The sequence below is a fragment of the Manis pentadactyla genome, chromosome 2 (assembly GCF_030020395.1).
Source record: "Manis pentadactyla isolate mManPen7 chromosome 2, mManPen7.hap1, whole genome shotgun sequence".
Taxonomy (NCBI): Eukaryota; Metazoa; Chordata; class Mammalia; order Pholidota; family Manidae; genus Manis; species Manis pentadactyla.
Window position 1 is genome coordinate 37,685,932 of NC_080020.1, and position 18,709 is coordinate 37,704,640.

Consider the following 18,709-nt stretch of genomic DNA (forward strand, 5'->3'; position numbering starts at 1 on the left):
TGAACAAACAGTGGGGTTACTACATTTACCCATATTATCAAGTCCCCACCCATACCCCAATGCAGTCACTGTCCATCAGTGTAGTAAGATGCCACAGATGCACTATTTGCCTTCTCTGTGCTACACTGTTTTCCCTGTGATCCCCCATACCATGTGTACTAAACATAGTACCCCTCAGTCCCCTTCTCCCTCCCTCCCTCCCCACCCACCCTCCCACACCTTCCCTTTTGGTAACCACTAGTTCCTTCTTGGAGTCTTGTGAGTCTACTGCTGTTTTGTTCCTTCACTTTTGCTTCGTTGTTATACTTCCCAAATGAGGGAAATCATTTGGCACTTGTCTTTCTCTGCCTGGCTTATTTCACTGAGCATAATGTCCTCCAGCTCCACCCATGTTGTTGCAAATGGTATGATTTGTTTCTTATGGCTGAATAGTATTCCATTGTGTATTATGTACCACCTCTTCTTTATCTATCTCCTGATGGACACTTAGGTTGCTTCCATTCCTTGGCTGTTGCAAAAAGTGCTGTGATAAACATAGGAGTGCATATGTCTTTTTGAATCTGAGAAGTTGTATTCTTTGGGTAAATTCCAAGAGTGGGATTCCCGGGTCAAATGGTATTTCCATTTTTAGTTTTTGGGGGTACCTCCATATTGCTTTCCATAATGGTTGAACTAGCTTACATTCCCACCAGCAGTGTAGGAGGGTTCCCCTTTCTCCGCATCCTCACCAGCATTTGTTGTTCTTAAGTCTTTTCAATGCTGGCAGTGCTAACTGGTGTGAGGTGATATCTCATTGTTTTAATTTGCCCTTCCCTGATAATTAGTGATGTGGAGCATCTTTTCATGTGTTTCTTGGTCATATGAATTTCTTCTTTGGAGAACTGTCTCTTCATATCCTCTGTCCATTTGTTAATCAGGTTATTTACTTTTTGGGTGTTGAGGCGTATAAGTTCTTTATATATTTTGGATGTTAACCCCTTGTCAGATATGTCATTTACAAATATATTTTCCCATAGTGTAGGAAGCCTTTTTGTTCTGTTGGTGGTGTTCTTTGCCGTACAGAAGCTTTTTAGTTTGATGTAGTCCCAGGAGTTCATTTTTGCCTTTGTTCCCTTGCTCAAGGAGATACCTTTAGGAAGAAGTTGCTCATGCTTATATTCAGGAGATTTTTGCCTATGTTTTTTTTTAAGAGTTTTATGGATTCATGACTCACCTTCAGGTCTTTGATCCATTTTGAGTTTACTTTTGTGTATGAGGTTAAACAATAATCCAGTTTCATTCTCTTGCATGTAGCTGTCCAGTTTCGCCAACACCAGCTGTTGAAGAGGTTGTCATTTCCCCATTGTATGTCCGTGGTTCCTTTATCATATATTAATTGACCATATGTGTTTGGGTTTATATCAGGGCTGTCTATTCTGTTCCATTGGTCTATGGGTCTGTTCTTGTGCCAGTACCAAATTGTCTTGATTACTGTGGCTTTGTAGTAGAGCTTGAAGTCAGGGGGGCATAATCCCCCCAGCTTTATTCTTCCTTCTCAGGATTGCTTTGGCTATTTGGGGTCTTTTGTGGATCCACATGAATTTTAGAACGATTTTCTCTAGTTTGTTGAAGAATGCTGTTGCTATTTTGATAGGAATTGCATTCAGTCTATAGATTGCTTTAGGCAGGGTGACCATTTTGACAATATTAATTCTTCCTATCCATGAGCATGGGATGTGTTTCCATTTATTGGTATCTTCTTTAATTTCTCTCATGAGTGTCTTGTTGTTTTCAGTCTTTCACTTCCTTGGTTAGGTTTATTTGTAGGTATTTCATTCTTTTTGATGCTGTTGTGAATGGAATTGTTTTCCTGATTTCTCTCTCTGCTAGTTCATTGTTAGTCTATAAGACTGTGACAGATTTCTGTGTATTAATTTTGTATCGTGCAACTTTGCTGAATTCAGGTATTAGTCTAGTAGTTTTGGAGTGGATTCTTTAGGGTTTTTAATGTACAATATCATGTCATCTGTAAACAGGGACAGATTAACTTCTTCTTTGCCAATCTGGATGCCTTTTATTTCTTTGTGTTGTCTGGTTGCTTGGTAGGACCTCCAGTACTATGTTGAATAGAAGTGTTGAGAGTGGGCATCCTTTTCTTGTTCCCGTCTTAAAGGAAAAGCTTTCAGCCTCTGGCTGTTAAGTATAATGTTGACTGTGGGTTTGTCATATATGGACTTTATTATGTTGAGGTACTTGCCCTCTGTGTCCATTTTGTTAAGAGTTTTTATCATGAATGGATGTTGAATTTTGTCAAATGCTTTTTCAGCATCTATGGAGATGATTATGTGGTTTTTGTCCTTTTTGTTGATGTGGTGGATGATGTTGGATTTTTGAATGTTGTACCATCCTTACATCCCTGGGATGAATCCCACTTCATCATGATGGATGATCTTTTTGATGTATTTTTGAATTTGGTTTGCTAATATTTTGTTGAGTATATTTGCATCTATGTTCATCAGGGTCATTGGTCTGTAATTTTCTTTTTTTATGGTGTCTTTGCCTGGTTTTGGTATTAGAGTGTTGCTGGCCTCATAGAATGAGTTTGGAAGTATTCCCTCTTCTTTACTTTTTGGAAAACTTTAAGGAGGGTGGGTATTAGGTCTTCACTAAATTGTGGATAAAATTCAGCGGTGAAGCCATCTGGTCCAGAGGTTTTGTTCTTAGGTAGGTTTTTGATTACCAGTTCAGTTTTGCTGCTGGTAATTGATCTGTTTAGATTTTCTGTTTCTTTCTGGGTTAGCCTTGGAAGGTTGTATTTTTCTAGAAAGTTGTCCATTCTAGGTTATCCAGTTTTTTGGCATATAATTTTCATAGTATTCTCTAATAATTCTTTGTATTTCTGCGGTGTCCATAGTGATTTTTCCCTTCTTATTTCTGATTCTGTTTATGTGAGTATACTCTCTTTTATTCTTCATAAGTCTGGCTAGGGGTTTATCTATATTGTTAATTTTCTTGAAGAACTAGCTCTTGCTTTCATTGATTCTATTGTTTTATTCTTCTCAATTTTATTTATTTCTGCTCTAATCTTAATTGTGTCCCTCCTACTGACTTTGGGCCTCATTTGTTCTTTTTCTAGTTACATTAATTGTGAGTTTAGACTGCTCATATGGGATTGTTCTTTCCTGAGGAAGGCCTGTATCGCAGTATACTTCCCTCTTAGCACGACCTTCGCTGCGTCCCACAGATTTCGCGGTGTTGAATTGTTGTCATTTGTCTCCATATATTTCTTGATCTCTTTTTATTTGGTCATTGATCCATTGGTTATTTAGGAATATGTTGTGAAGCCTCCATGTGCTTGTGGGGTTTTTCATTTTCTTTGCCTAATTTATTTCTAGTTTCATACCTTTGTGGTCTGAGAAACTGGTTGGTACAATTTCAATCTTTCTGAATATACCAAGGTTCTTTTTGTGGCCTATTATATGATCTCTTCTTGAAAATGTTCCATGTGCACTTGGGAAGAATGTGTGTTCTGCTGCTTTTGGGTGTAGAGTTCTTTAGATGTCTGTTAGGTCCATCTGTTTTAATGTGTTGTTCACTGCCTCTGTCTCCTTATTGATTTCTCCTTTGGAGTGAGTGGAGTGTTGAAGTCTAGAAAGAATGCATTGTATTCAACTTCCCCTTTTAATTCTGTTAATATTTGTTTCACATGTGTAGGTGCTCCTGTGTTGGGTGTGTAGATATTTATAATAGTTATATCTTGTTGGATTGACCCTTTTATTATTATGTTTTGTTCTTCTTTGTCTCTTGTGGCTTTCTTTGTTTTGAAGTCCATTTTGTCTGATGCAAGTACTGCAACTTCTGCTTTTTTCTCCCTATTAGTTGCATGAAATATCTTTTTCCATTCCCTCACTTTTAGTCTGTGTATGTCTTTGGGTTTAAAGTGGTCTCCTGTAGGCAACATATAGGTGGGTCTTATTTTTTTATCCACTCAGTGACTTTATGTTTTTTGATTGGTGCATTCAGTCCATTTACATTTAGGGTAATTATCGATAGGTATGTACTTATTGCCATTGCAGGCTTTAGATTCGTGGTTATCAAAGGTTCAAGGTTAACTTCCTTACTATCTAAGAGTCTAACTTAACTCACTTAATATGCAATTACAAACACAATCTTAAGGTTCTTTTTTTTTCTCCTCCTTTTTCTTCCTCCTCCATTCTTTATATATTAGGTATCATATTCTGTACTCCTGTCTATCACTTGATTGACTTTGGGGATAGTTAATTTAATCTTGCATTTCCTTAGTAATTAGGTGTTCTACTTTCTTTACTGTAGTTTTATTACCTCTGGTGACAACTATTAAACCTTAGGAACACTTCCATCTATAGTAGTCCCTCCAAAATAGACTGTAGAGATGGTTTGTGTGAGGTAAATTCTCTCAGCTTTCGCTTATCTGGAAATTGTTGAATTCCCTCCTTCAAATTTAAATGATAATCTTGCCAGATAAAGTAATCTTTGTTCGAGGCCCCTCTGCTTCATTGCATTAAATGCATCATGCCACTCCCTTCTGGCCCGTAAGGTTTCTGCTGAGAAGTCTGATGATAGCCTGATGGACTTCCCTTTTTATGTGATCTTATTTCTCTCTCTGGCTGCTTTTAATAGTCTGTCCTTATCCTTGATCTTTGCCATTTTAATTACTGTATGTCTTGGTGTTGTTTTCCTTGGGTCCCTTATGTTGGGAGATCTGTGGATCTCCATAGCCTGAGAGACTATCTCCTTCCCCAGGTTAGGGAAGTTTTCAGCAATCACCTCCTCAGAGACACTTTCCCTTTTTCTCTCTCTTCTTCTTCTGGTACCCCTATAATGTGAATATTTTTCTGTTTGAATTGGTCACACATTTCAGTATTCTTTAATTCTTAGAGATCCTTTTTTCTCTCTTTGCCTCAGCTTCTTTGTATTCCTCTATTCTAGTTTCTATTTCATTTATTGTGTCCTCCACTGTATCTAATCTGCTTTTAATACCCTCCATTGTGCTCTTCAACGATTGGATCTCTGACTGCAATTTATTCCTTAGTTATTGAATATTTTTCTTTACCTCCATGAGTATATTAATGATTTTTATTTTGAACTCCCTTTCAGGAAGATTCATGAGGTCTATGTTATTTAAATCTTTCCCTGGAGTTGTATTAATATTTTTACTCTGAACCAGGTTCCTTTGGCATTTGCTATTTGTATATGGCACCCTCTAGTGTCCAGAAGCTCTTCTCTCGAGTTGCTCAGCCTGGGGGGAGGAAAGAGCTGCCCTGATTCCCAGCTGGTATGCCTGTCTCCTCTACCTGAACAGGTATAAGCCTCTATCCTTTGCATTTGTAGTTGCTGTAGACAGGTCTTCCCTCTGGCTGGCCTAACGCTGGGTGGGGTTTGCCAGTTTGCAAGCCAGGCAGGGCTGGCTGGGAGAAAGGTTCAGTAAGCTGTGTATCACAGAGTGGATCCTTGGAGCTGTGTAGCCATCCAGGGGGGTGGAGCACCTGAAGATCTTGAAAGCTCCCAACCTGCTGGGCAGAGTGCACCCAGACAATTTTGTCTACCTGTTCTTTCTCCTGAGCAGTAAGCTCTGTGCAATCCTTGCCCCTTTAGCAGCCCTCTTGCTGTTAGGAAGTCTCTCAGACTGCCCACCTTTCTTTTGTCCCAAAGCAACCGGATATGGATCCCTGCTTTCCACAAGCGGCTGGAATCTAAGTCTCTCCAGGAATTCTGCCTGTCATAGCTTTCCAAACTCACGAGAGTACCATGCAAGCACCATGAAATGTAGGTTTGTGCTCCCAGAACAGATCTCTGGAGTTAATGTATTCAGCAGTCCCAAGCCTTCCACCCCCTCCCTGCTCCATATGTCTTCCTCCCACCGGTGAGCTGGGGTGGGGGAAGGGCTTGGGTCCCACTGGGCCACAGCTTTGGTATGTTACCCTGTTCCCTGAGGTCTGCTCTTTTCTCCAGGTGTATGCAGTCTGGCACTGTCCTCTTTCCTGTTACTCTTTCTGTATTAGTTGTATTAATTATAGTTCCTTATTATATGCAGTTTTAGGAGGAAGCCTCTTGTCTCACCTCTCACACCGCCATCTTTAATCCTCTCTCTCTCTCTCTGCAGATTGTTATAATTTTTGTTATTAGGAACCTCTTCTTGCTTTAGGATTTACAATTTTTGTTACCTGTAACAAAATCTTGTATCTTAATTGTTATTATCATCTCTAAATTGTTGTTATTCTCTGTTGCTATTGTGGAATCTGGTTACAGTGCTCCAGCTTTCTCGTACATAGACCATTGCAGAAGATTGAAAGTGTGTAGATTGTAAGGTGAGAATCCTGGAGGGGTGGAGTGTGGGGAAGTTGGGGTTCCTATGGCCAGGATCCTCACTGAAGTTAAACCACCTGATGATGTAACTGGCCTCTTGCTAGGCTACGGCTTCCACACCTGTGGGCAATAAACTATTATTGAGCTATATAGAGAGCTCGGCTCAGTACTCTGGGTGGAGGCAGAGACGCTAGTGCTTGACCTACCTCCAGGAGAACAAGCCAGGTAATAAACCCTTTTTCCCCCAAAATGTTTTGTTGTCAGTTTCTTTGGTTACATTGAGTCCATAGTGAACTTCCTGGGGACTGAAACCCATTGGCAAGACACCTTCCCTTTCACCCAAGATTCACAGGTATTAGTCCTGAGCCTTTTGAGGATTTTCAGGGAAATTTCCTTTGGTTTTCAGATCTCCTAACTATTGGCTATAATTCATCTTTTTAGAGTTAGTTAAATCCTTTATCATTAGTCTCTTTTGCATTACAGCTTCCAAAATTTTGTTACTCTTGTATCCTTTCCTGTTCTTCCTGTCCTTGTTTTGTTTTTTAAAAAAAATATTTTTTCACTGGGGTTTGGGGAGAAAACAAAATTTGATGCATGTGTTCCATCAACCATCTTAAAGTGGGACACCATACTTTCATTGATTTAATAGGCTTGGATCAGGAATCTCCTCCTGACCTACCTTATGAGCTAAACATACTCAATTTTCTTTAGTTTGATGTCTCCCATAGCAGTTTTTGTGATCTGGCTCACTTGAATTGCTGTTTTTTGCTATTACATATTTGGAAAAGTTAATTAACTACAGCTGGAACATAAATAGTTTAGATAGGGTCATCCACTGTTTAAGACCAAGGAAGCACCTAACTAACCACTTTATTTTGTCCTGTTAATAGTGCCTGCATTCACCTGGAAAAAGTGATACTGATATTTGTTATTCCTATTGTTTTGGAGTATTGTAGTTGAAAAGTTATAAATATTCCTTGAACTCCTGGGGACTTCTTATTACAGACTGCCAAGGCTAAGCTTTAAAACTGAGAACAATCAGTTCTCCGATTCCTGCCAAGAGAAATTCTTGGGAGATGATTAAGGTTGAGCATGGAATTTTAATACTGTTGATCTAAAACAAAACTAATAATTTTTATTCTTTACCCAGTGTCCCAATCAGCATTAATTTAATGTCAGCTTCCTGAAAGGATAAAGTCTGTGTATTTTCCATTTGTGAGATATAATTTGATTTGATTTTAGCAAGAAGTATTTGAATTCCCACTGCACAGGATAGAACTGACTAAATGCTAAATGATAATACAATTATTATTAAATCTCTTGACTCAGGGCATTTCAAGAATGATCTGGGTGCCAAAACAGTATATTACACTATAAACACTATACTGGATTTCTATGCAGGTTTAACAAGTTCCCACTAACATAGTGACTTAAACAACTCAAATGTGTTATCTCACAGTTCTGTAGGTCAGAAGTCAGACAAAGGTCTCAACTGGCTAAAATCAGGGTGTCTTCAAGTTGTATTCTTTTCTGGAGGCTCTAGGTAAGAATAAATTTCTTGCTCATTTGGGTTGTGTCTTGCCAGTGGGTTTCAGCCCCAGACAAGTTCACTGTGGATTCAGTGAGACCAAAAAATGTCAATGGAATGTTCTTGGGGTTAAACAGTTTATTCCCAACTTTATTCCCATGGTGGCAGGTCAATCACTAGAATCCTGTCCACTCAGAACGTGTCTGCATGCAACAAGCTGGTCTCTGCCTCTGGGCCTCTGTACCCCTGCAGCCGTCTCAGTCTGTGTCCTCAGCGCTGCCACCACTCCAGTCTACTCGCCTGCAGCCCTGCAGCAGCCCAGAGCACTGGGATCTGTCCAACCCCCTGTCTCGTCACTCTGTCTGCAGCTAAGAAAGGTCCTTCAGATTTAAGGGAGCATGCCATTAGATTGGGTATGTCCTGATGATCCAGGATTATTTCCCCATCTCAGGGTCAATAGCCTTCATCACATCTACAGTCTGTTTTTCTATGTAATGTTCTGGAGACATCTGTGGGTGGACATAATCCTACCTACATTCATTGCAGCTGTTCTGTAACTAAAAAGTGAAATTATTTAGAATAGGCAGCTTGAAATCTCAAGGTAAAAACATTCTCCCAAAATAAGTAAGTGTTCATCATTTACCAAAAGAGAGTGAGGGGGTGGCAGAAACAATGTTTTTGATAGTATTCTTTATCCTCCCCAAATTTGGTTATTTTATTTTTACTTCAGTCTTTATTTATTTACTCTTTGGTTAAGATTCCTCAGAGTATCAACGACTGTACTTTTGTCCTTTTGTAGCTATTGACTGCATCTACCCCCAAATGACAGCCATTGCAATGGGGCTGATAAAAATGGGACATTTTCTTCTTTCTATTCTTAGACACTTTAATTTATTTATTCCATTAAATTAAAGTGGAGAGACTGCATAGTTCAGGAAGCATATGTTCCCTTTCTTTGCACTCTCTTACCCTAAAACTTCAGTGCATGATCCTAAGACAGCCTGGCAATGTTGTCTCCTGTTTTTTACCATGCTCCAAAAGGCAGTTGATTATCTTGGAAGGGCTTCAGAAGCAATTAAGAAAATCCCTTATGTCAAGTTACATTTCAGACAGGACAAATTAGATGTATGGAGAAATGTCCTGATAAACTATTTGAGAAATAATGAATCTGTGTACAATTTGTAATTGCTCCTGCAAAAAATTTACAACATAAAAGAGGCTGTTAACCTGAGACTGGGAGCTCAGAGATTTTTTTTTTTTCATTACAAATGCAAATGCCTTATGAAATTGAGCCCAGAGCATTTTTAAATGTCCAAAATGTAATTCAAAACATTGTTTATTACATTTCTGTCTGGGCTCTTCACTGCATCACAATCTGCTTTGTAAATGCCAGTGTTTAAGACAGCAGGTCTGCAGTGAACAAATGGTTGAATTTGACTTACTTATGTGGAGCAGGTCCTAAAAGGCAGTTCTGTGCCAGAATGAAGGGTAAAGGTCAGCATCAGTGCCCCAAAGGATAGTGCTTGAAAAGGCATTTAATCATTAAGTGCCTTAAGAGATTGTGGCATTTGGCTTTTACTTTATACATTGAAGATGGACAGATGGTCTTTGATCTGTATGACTCTGTCCCAATGACTGCAGAGCACCTCAGGCTCCATAGATGACCAGTATGATGTGCTGGGGACGGGGTTGGGTTGGGTGCTGGAGGCAGGATACTCAGTCAGACATAGATATCATCTAAATAGAGTACTTTTATCACAATGCTGGAAAGTTCAAATGCAATTTCCTTCCTTTATAAACTGCTATTCCCCTCTGAGTGGAATGATTTCAAATCTTGCCAAACTGCTTGGATTTTATCCTCAATTTCCTAACTTCTGAAGTATGGTTATGCCCATTGCTAATTTTCCCCCCTTGATAAACATTGGCAAGTGGAAAGTTATTCTAGGGTTATTATACAATATTTATAGACCACTTTTTATTTGTGAATTGTTTGAAGGACTCTTAAATATGAACTGCTTCCAAATAACCTTGGGCTCATTTTTCATCTTGATCCAAATCCCATGGAAGCAAACCAATCATGAAGCTCTCTAAAAAGTCATTGGGAGCCCCAGGCTCAGAACCCAGCTGTGGAGCCTGAACTATTCGGTTCTGTGCCGCTGGAAGCTTTGAGGAACTGAACCACAGGGACTAATGCTCATCTAGGAATCAAAGCTGGCGCTTTGTTTCTGGAAGCCTTTGCCTGAACTGAGGAGGGTGGACTCAATCCCTCATAGTAGTTCAAATTGTGCAGACTTTGTTTTTACACAATTGCTTTTGAGATGGTTCAACAAAGTGATGTCTTTTCTATTTAAAGAATATAGGACAAAAGCAACAACAAAGCCAATGAAAAACACACTCTAGAGCATTCCTTTCCACAGGACAGCTGTGATTTCTGAGCTCATCTTCATTAGTGTTCTATTCTGCTTTCATCAGTCCATGTTCTGCTGAGCTTTTCCCCAATCCTGTCCTCAGGTATGTACACTGAAACCTTCCGATTATTTTTCTCTTACCTTGGGCAACCTTCCTCTGATTTACAGCTTGATCATATTCAATTCTATCTCTCATCACAGTATATTTGTCCTGATTGTCTCTAGAGTCAGCATTTAACATAATCATTCTTACTAAGTACATTTTTAAGTGCTTTTCTTATATAGATCCTTTCATGCTCAAAATGACCCTCTTGGGTTGTTACTGTTCTTGTGCTCATTTTACAAATGGAGGATCAGGGAGACAGTGATGTTGAGCATGTTGTGTGAGTCTCACAGCTGGTGAGTGGTGGAGTCAGGAATCATGCCCGCGGGATCTGACTCCAGAACCCATGTTGTTCACCTTTGCTTTTCACAGGCTCTCGTAGTTGGGGGATCATCAGCATTGGGTCAGATAGACATGGGTTTACATGCATAGCCTGTTATTTACACTGGCTGTTTTACCTGGGGAAATGTAAGTAACTTCTCTGAGCTTTAGTTGCCTCAAAAAGAAAAGGGGTATTTGTATGAAGACAACAGTAACCCTCATAAATGTTCATGGCTGTAGTAAGTGATTGAAAAAGTTTAAAGTGCTAGCTAACCTTTTCTCTCCCTCACTGTTCTCTCAGCTACATGATTTGCTAATCAGTTGAATTCTGTAAGTTGGTGGGGAAAGTGGTGTAACGAAAAAGTGAAATTATTTAGAATAGGCAGCTTGAAATCTCAAGGTAAAAAATTCTTCTCTCTCAGATAACGTCAGGCATCATGACTTTTCCAGTTGGCAAACTTGTCAATACCTGAGTCTGCCTAGCCAAGCACCATATCTCTGAAGTTGTACCAAGTCATATGTTTTTGGGTGTACTTGTTTTTGATCTGAAACTTTATTATTTCGCTTTACATGTGCTCATTGATAATGATTTTCAGAAAATGTTTTGAATGAAGAAATGAAGCGGAGCAGTAGCCACCTGCTAGTGGTGTGTATTATGTCATGAAGAACGGGTGGGCTGGTCTGGTGCTCCCAGAATGGCAATGACCCATAGCAAATGCTTTGGCTGTAGTCAGCATATTCCCTGGCCATGGGACCAGCTGTTTCTAACTTCACATTCTGTGGTGGGAAGTTCCCTTTCCAAGCTGGACCCTTTGTAGGAACCACATGAACTAGTAATTTTACAATGGCAAATATAACTGCAGATGTCTGTGCAAGACGACTGCAGGATAAACCTGATGAGTTATCCACTTTCAAGGGATGAAATGGGAAGTTCTATCTTTTCTCTCACACTTCTCCCAATAGCAGGTAGAATGTGCAGGTTCTTACCAAGTTCCAGTTACACTTAGTTATATGAGATAAGAGGAATATCAAAAGTTGTGTTGTATTTGAGTACTTCCTCAAATAAGCCCTTATTTTATTTTCATCATTAGTTTGGATGAGTCTTTCTCTTTCTGCAATCCTTTCTTTATGTGACTTTACCCAAAGTAAATCTGATCATGTTAATCCACAGCCATTTCTTGAGTGTCTGCTATGTATAACTTTCTGTGCATGTGGATATATCAAGAAAAAGTATGATCCTTGCCCTAAAGGATCTTGAAATAAGAGCTAAAAATCAAACATGTAAAAAAGTTACACAAACATTAATATTTTTGGAACAATAGCTATTTGTAAATTACCAATTATTTAGGTATTCTTCCAGAGACAACTTATGCATAGATGAATCATATATTTATATGCATACTCCTTTTTAAAAATGCAATTAAAAGCTTCAGTTTTTTCTTTGTTCTTATACTCCACAGATGAGTGAAATCATTTGATACTTGTCTTTCTCTGCCTGGCTTATTTCACTGAGCATAATACCCTCTAGCTCCATCCATGTTGTTGCAAATGGTAGGATTTGTTTTCTTCTTATGGCTGAATAATATTCCATTGTGTATATTTACCACATCTCCTTTATCCATTCATCTACTGATGGACACTTAGGTTGCTTCCATTTCTTGGCTATTGTAAATAGTGCTGCAATAAACATAGGAGTGCATATGTCTTTTTCAAACTGGGCTCCTGCATTCTTAGGGTAAATTCCTAGGTAGGTGGGGGACACTGGTAAGGCAGTATATACATAGAAGACAAGTAATGATTCTATAGCATCTTACTATGCTGATGGACAGTGACTGTAATGGGGTATGTGGGGAGGACTTGATAATGGGGGGAGTCTAATAATAATGTTCAAGTAATTGTACATTAATGATATCAAAATAAAAAAATTTAAAAAAATGCAATTAAAAGCATGCTGTACATACTACTTGCTTTTTTCCACTGGACAATACATTTTGTAGATCCTTTCATAGCTTCAGTTTTTTCTTTTTTCACATGGGAATGTATTTCCCTTTTTTTAAAATTAAGGTATCATTGATATACGATCTTATGAAGATTTCATATGAGCAACATTGTGGTTTCAGCATTCACCCATGTTATCAAGTCCCCCCACCCCATTGCAGTCACTGACCATTAGTGTAGTAACATGCTATAGAGTCATTACTTCTCTTCTCCATGCTATACTGCCTTCTCTGTGACCTACCTATATTGTGACTGCTAAATATAATGCCCTTTAATCCCCTTCTCCCTCCCTCCCCACCCACCCTCCCCTACCCCTTCCCTTTGGTAACCTCTAGTCCCTTCTTGGAGTCTTGTGAGTCTACTGCTGTTTTGTTCCTTCAGTTTTGCTTTGTTGTTATGCTCCACAAATGAGTGAAATCATTTGGCACTGTCTTTCTCTGCCTGGCTTATTTCACTGAGCATAATACCCTCTAGCTCCATCCACGCTGTTGTAAATAGTAGGATTTGTTTTCTTTTTATGGCTGAATAATATTCCATTGTGTATATGTACCACATCTTTATCCATTTATCTACTGATGGATTCTTCGGTTGCTTCCATATCTTTGCTATTGTAAATCATAGCTTCACTTTTATATCTTCATTATTTTTAATAGCTTTATAGTATCCTAGTATATGGAAACCAGTTTTTTATTATTACCTTATTGTTTTAACCTAATGTGTACATCAAACTTAATCACTCACCTTAGTTTTAGATTTAAATGAATTTCAATGGATTTTTAAAAAATCTGCTATCTTAAGAGAAAAAAAAATTTAGTCACAGAAATTTGGAACTTCACTGAAGCAAGTTTGTATCTTTTCTCTGTGATTCTTTTGAAGGGGATGACATTTATGTGGATTATGTTCTGGCTTGTTTGTTTAAAAAGCAGCCTCATTAAATCACAGTTAAATCAACATAACAAACAAATGCTAAGAAACTATTAAAGTGGTTTTGAATATGGAGAGATTGTTGGAGTGATTTTTAGTACAGTGGTGCCCTGGTGTCTAGTGACCACCAGAGAGTGGGTGTAATCCCTGCCCCACTGCTCCACCCACATTTGAAACTGGGTCTTTGGCTTCCTCTAGGTTTTAATTTTTAAGTGTCAATACAGTATTATTAATCCAGTACAAGGTATAGCAGATCTATATAATTAATTCATCTTGTATAATTGAGACTTTATGCCCCTTGGTTAGTAATTCCCCATTTCCCATTCCCTCATCTCCTGGCAACCACCATTCTACTCTCTGTTTCAATTCATTTGACCCTTTCAGATGCTTCATATAAGTAGAATCATTCAGTATTTGTCCTTTTGTGACTGGCTTACTTAGCATAGTATCTTTAAGGTTCATCTATATCATATTGCAGTATTTCTTATTTAAGGTTGAATAATATTCCACTGCATGGTTGTACCACATTTCCTTTATTCATTCATCTGTCCATGGCCATTTGGGTTGTTTTCATACTTTGGCTATTGTGAATAAAGTTGCAATGAGGAAGGGAGTGCAGATGTTACTTTGAGATTCTCATTTCAGTTACTGTGTATAAATATTCAGAAGAGGGATTGCTTGATCGTATAGTTCTATTTTTAATTTTTTGAGGAATTTTCATACTGGCTGCACCATTTCACATTTCTACCAACAGTGCTTTAATTTCTTCACATCCTTGCCAACACTTGTTATCCTTTGTTTTTCTAAATAGCCATCCTAACCAGTGTGAGGTGATCTCTCTGTAGTTTCAGTTTGCGTTTCCCTAATGATTAGTGACACTGAGCATCTTTTCATATACGTGTTGGCCATTGTACGTCCTTCCTTGAAGAAATGAGTAAACAAGTCAATGGGATATTAGTTTTTCTGCTATTGAGTTGTAAAGAACTTTATATATATTTTGGAAATTACAATCCTTATTTGATAATATGGTTTGCAAATATTTTCTCCCATTTTATAGGTTGCCTTTTCACACAGTTTTTTCCTTTTTCTCATTCTAGTTTTTGCTGTTATTTTGTGTTTCCTTTTTTTTTTCATGTTGTAACAAAGGAAATAACATGCTCAGTAAGGTTTGTTTAGTGGTAATTTTCACATTTTTAATACAATAATAACTGATTATTATAATGAATTTCTTTGGAAATTCCAAGGTGCCTATATTATTGTTGATGAAAGATGAAATCCATGCTGGTTTATTTTTTCCTACATATATATATGTTTCTGATGTATGTCCTGTATTTTCACCTATATTTTATTCTAAAATTTTCTAGCTCACATCTTATTGTGCTAGGTGCTTTACAGGCACTATGCATTATCCTCACTTGATGTGAGATATGTATTATTCCATTTAACAGATGAAACAAGCTCAGTGGAGACTTAAGTCACTCACCTAAGATCATACAGCAAGTGGCAGAGTTAGAACTGCTGTCTCCTTGTCTCCAAAGCCCTATTATTTTGTCTGCCACATTACCTCTACATCTCTGAAAACTGTGGATCTGAATGTTATACACATGCGTGTACACATACCTGTGTACCTGCCCACAATGTTAACTCAAATGGCAGTACTCAGTCATTTCAGGTAGCCTTTTGTTGCAGATAGGGGATTTAGACACTCTACATTATAACATTATACTCCTCTTTTTATTTTAAAAACCTTAGACTCATACTGCCAATAAGTAACAAATTTGATTGATAGGATTTTATCTCATGCCAGATTTTTCTGCTTTGGGATAGAAGTAATGAAATGGGGCAGGAGAATGACTTGATGGAAGAGTCTTTGTTTAATAGTCACTATGTGCTAGGTTATGCAGAGAGCTTTGTAGGTGTAGTACATCTACATGTTCTACAGGCGGAAGCCATCTGTATCACAGCAAAACCCATTTTTCTTGAGGAAACCCATTCCAATGTGGTTTTCATAGAACTGAACTCCTTGCGGTCTGTCAAGGGGTGGTTATATGATATGTACATGGGCAGAGTACCCTATTTCCCTGGCCTTAAGGGATTGGATCAAAATGGCCGTATGCGTAGGCTAGGTTAATTTGCCTCTCATGGGAGTTTTGTTATAACTACTGGAGTTTTCTTTTTTTTTTTTTTTCAGAAAAAATAGTTGTAAGGGTAAACATCAGTGGTCATTTTAGACACCAGGTGTGGGTTAGAATGTAGCCTAGGAATGGAGCTGAGGAAAGCAGAGCAAAAAGTTTGAGAGAAATATTTGAATCCCTAATAACATTGGTCGAACCCTAACATTTAGCTGCTGGAAGCCAGCTTCATGAACTTTCCAATGACAAGTCTGTTTGGAGAAAGGTCATATTCCACAGCTGGAATTTCTGGATGCTGCACAGGTGCCAAAAATTGAGGAAGTACTCAAAAAATACCAGGGGCATGTCAAAAGGACACAGAACCAACTTGAAGAATATCTCAATGGCCAAATTTTGGGGAATTTTAACAAAAATGATGCTGATGATAGTAATGGACTGTATCCCATAGAAGAAATAGTTGGAAGTTCATACTGATAGAATAAATAATTGAATAAACAAACAAATCAGGCAGATGGGACAGTTCTTCCTTAACAGTAAAATTCCATTTAAAAAATACATGGATGATAGAATGAGTAGATGAAGGTAGGATGGGAAGCACATTTGCACAATCTCAAGGATCACCTCACCAATAAATAAAGCAATAAAGTAAAGAAAAGTAACTCTAGAGTGGAGAAACCCTGTAGATGCTACCTTGACTAAGTGATGATAGTTAACATCATAGCAATGAGGATCCTGACATCTGGCTTCTGATATGATGCCCTGAGAAGGACACGACATCACTTCTAGATCTTCTTACCAGAAATGCATAACCTCAGTCTACATCATGAGAGAATATCAGACAAACTTAAAACTGGGGGACTTCTATAAAATAACCTGCTAGTACCCTTCAAACTTGTCAAGGGCAAGAAGGATAAAGAAGACTGACTCTCAGATTGGTGGAGACCAAGGAGATACAAAGTGTCAGTGCAGTGTGGGGTCCTGGTACAGAAAAAAGACAACTGCCAAAATTTGAATCAGGTATTTTATCAATATCAATTTCCTGGTTTTAATAATTTTAGGGCAGTTAAATTGTTTATATTTGGGGAAGCTTGGGTGAAAGGTATATAGAAACTGAGTAGTAAGTTGTAATTCTTTTGGAAATATTATAAATAAAAGTTATTTCTCTCTTGTCATTTTGTTATTTTATATCACCTTTGGTCTCATCTGAAACCAAAAATGTCCTAATTTGATAAAATATACTTTTTTCACAACAACCTTATAAAGCCTTAGGTAGTTTAAATAATTACCCCAAGATCACACAGTAAATGACAGAGAGGATTTGAATGTACATCTTCTTAACTTCAAAATTGAGTGCATATGATAAAATTCAACCAACTGGATAAGTAATTCATCCTAAGATTTACTATATTTTCAAAAACTCTACCTTGTTCTAGAGAAGACTTGAAGCAAAATGCTTTGGAGTTGAATGCAGACTAGAAGAAATATTGACAAATATTAAAAAATGTTTTGGTATTTGTATTTTATAAGCATACAGTAGAACTCTGCAATTATATGGTATAGGAAAACATGCCAATTAGCCTCAGTATGGACTTTATCTGAAAATAATTAACATTTGACAGACACAAGCCACATAACTGAGGCATTTTCCCAATGGGATATATACTTGGTTTAAACCTTTGATGAGCTGTTTTTTTTGTTTTTTGTTTTTTTTTTATGAGAGTAGTTTAAATTTAAGGAAAAGCAAACAGGGGCATGTTAAAATATCCATTAACTAAAACACCCTGAAAGAGTATAAAATTACTCTACTGCCAAGAAACAAATTAGGCTGCAAATATGCCTTTGGTTACCTAACCACACATCCCCTGAACATTTAGTTCTAATTAATTTTCTTCATTACACAACAATGCCTCTCCTAATTACACTAGAGAAATTCTATAAACCTACTAGCTATTCAAAGTCTTTTTTGCACAAATTATTTTGGTAGGTCTGTATTAGAAGGAAGTCTTCACTCTAATTTCTACATACCCCATCTCAGTGGACATGGGCTACTTAGTAAACCCTTGACAGGCAGGCAAACTAATCCTGTATGTGACCGTATTCCAAATCAGAAATTTTAGTGTGATGGAACATTAGGCCTGAATAATTTAAAACATACCAAGGTAAAGGTGAAAAGTGCAAGCAGAGCTATGTAGCATCTGGATTCATACATGTGTTGCTAAAGCTTGTGATCCCTCGATGAGCAACAGAGGCTCACTCAGAGGAATGAAATGTCTGTGCTTTCACTGAACTCCTAAGTGCAAAGAGTAGGCAGTGGCAGTCTCCAGGCACCAGAAGCAATGCAGCAATTATAATAAATATAAAAGACTGAATAGGATATAGGACCACTGACTTGTAAGGGTAGGCAAAGATCCCAAAAGCATCACTCAATAAATGAGGAAATCAAGGCCCCGTGAAGTGATGTGAGCTGCTTTTAGTAGTAGGACTCCCCAAGACCCTGACCATGACAATGTTCATGCAGCACATTGTTACTCGATAAAGAGTACAATTTATCGAAGCCTATTAGCTGACTGGAGACAATGTGTATAGGCAACAACAGTTTGATCCTTGTGAAGCCATTTTTGTAATCTTAGTTATCAGAGTTTTGGAGGAGGCTCTTGGGCCAATCAGTATAAATGCATCCTTAGTATTCAAAACTCAAAAAATACCAACGGTATTTTAGCAGCTTCACTTTCTATGCCTAGTGTGTGCTGATTAACCAACCATTTCAGCCCAGGCCTGAAGACCTGCTTCTGACTCCTTTTTTTTCTACATACAAATTTTCTCTCATGACATTGGACAAAAAATAACATACGGTTTTCCTACTCAAAGTAGGGTCTGTGAACTACCAGCATCAACATTACCTGGGAGATTATTAGCTCCCAAATGTACTGAAACAGAATGTGCATGTTAACAAAGTCCCCAGGTAATTCAT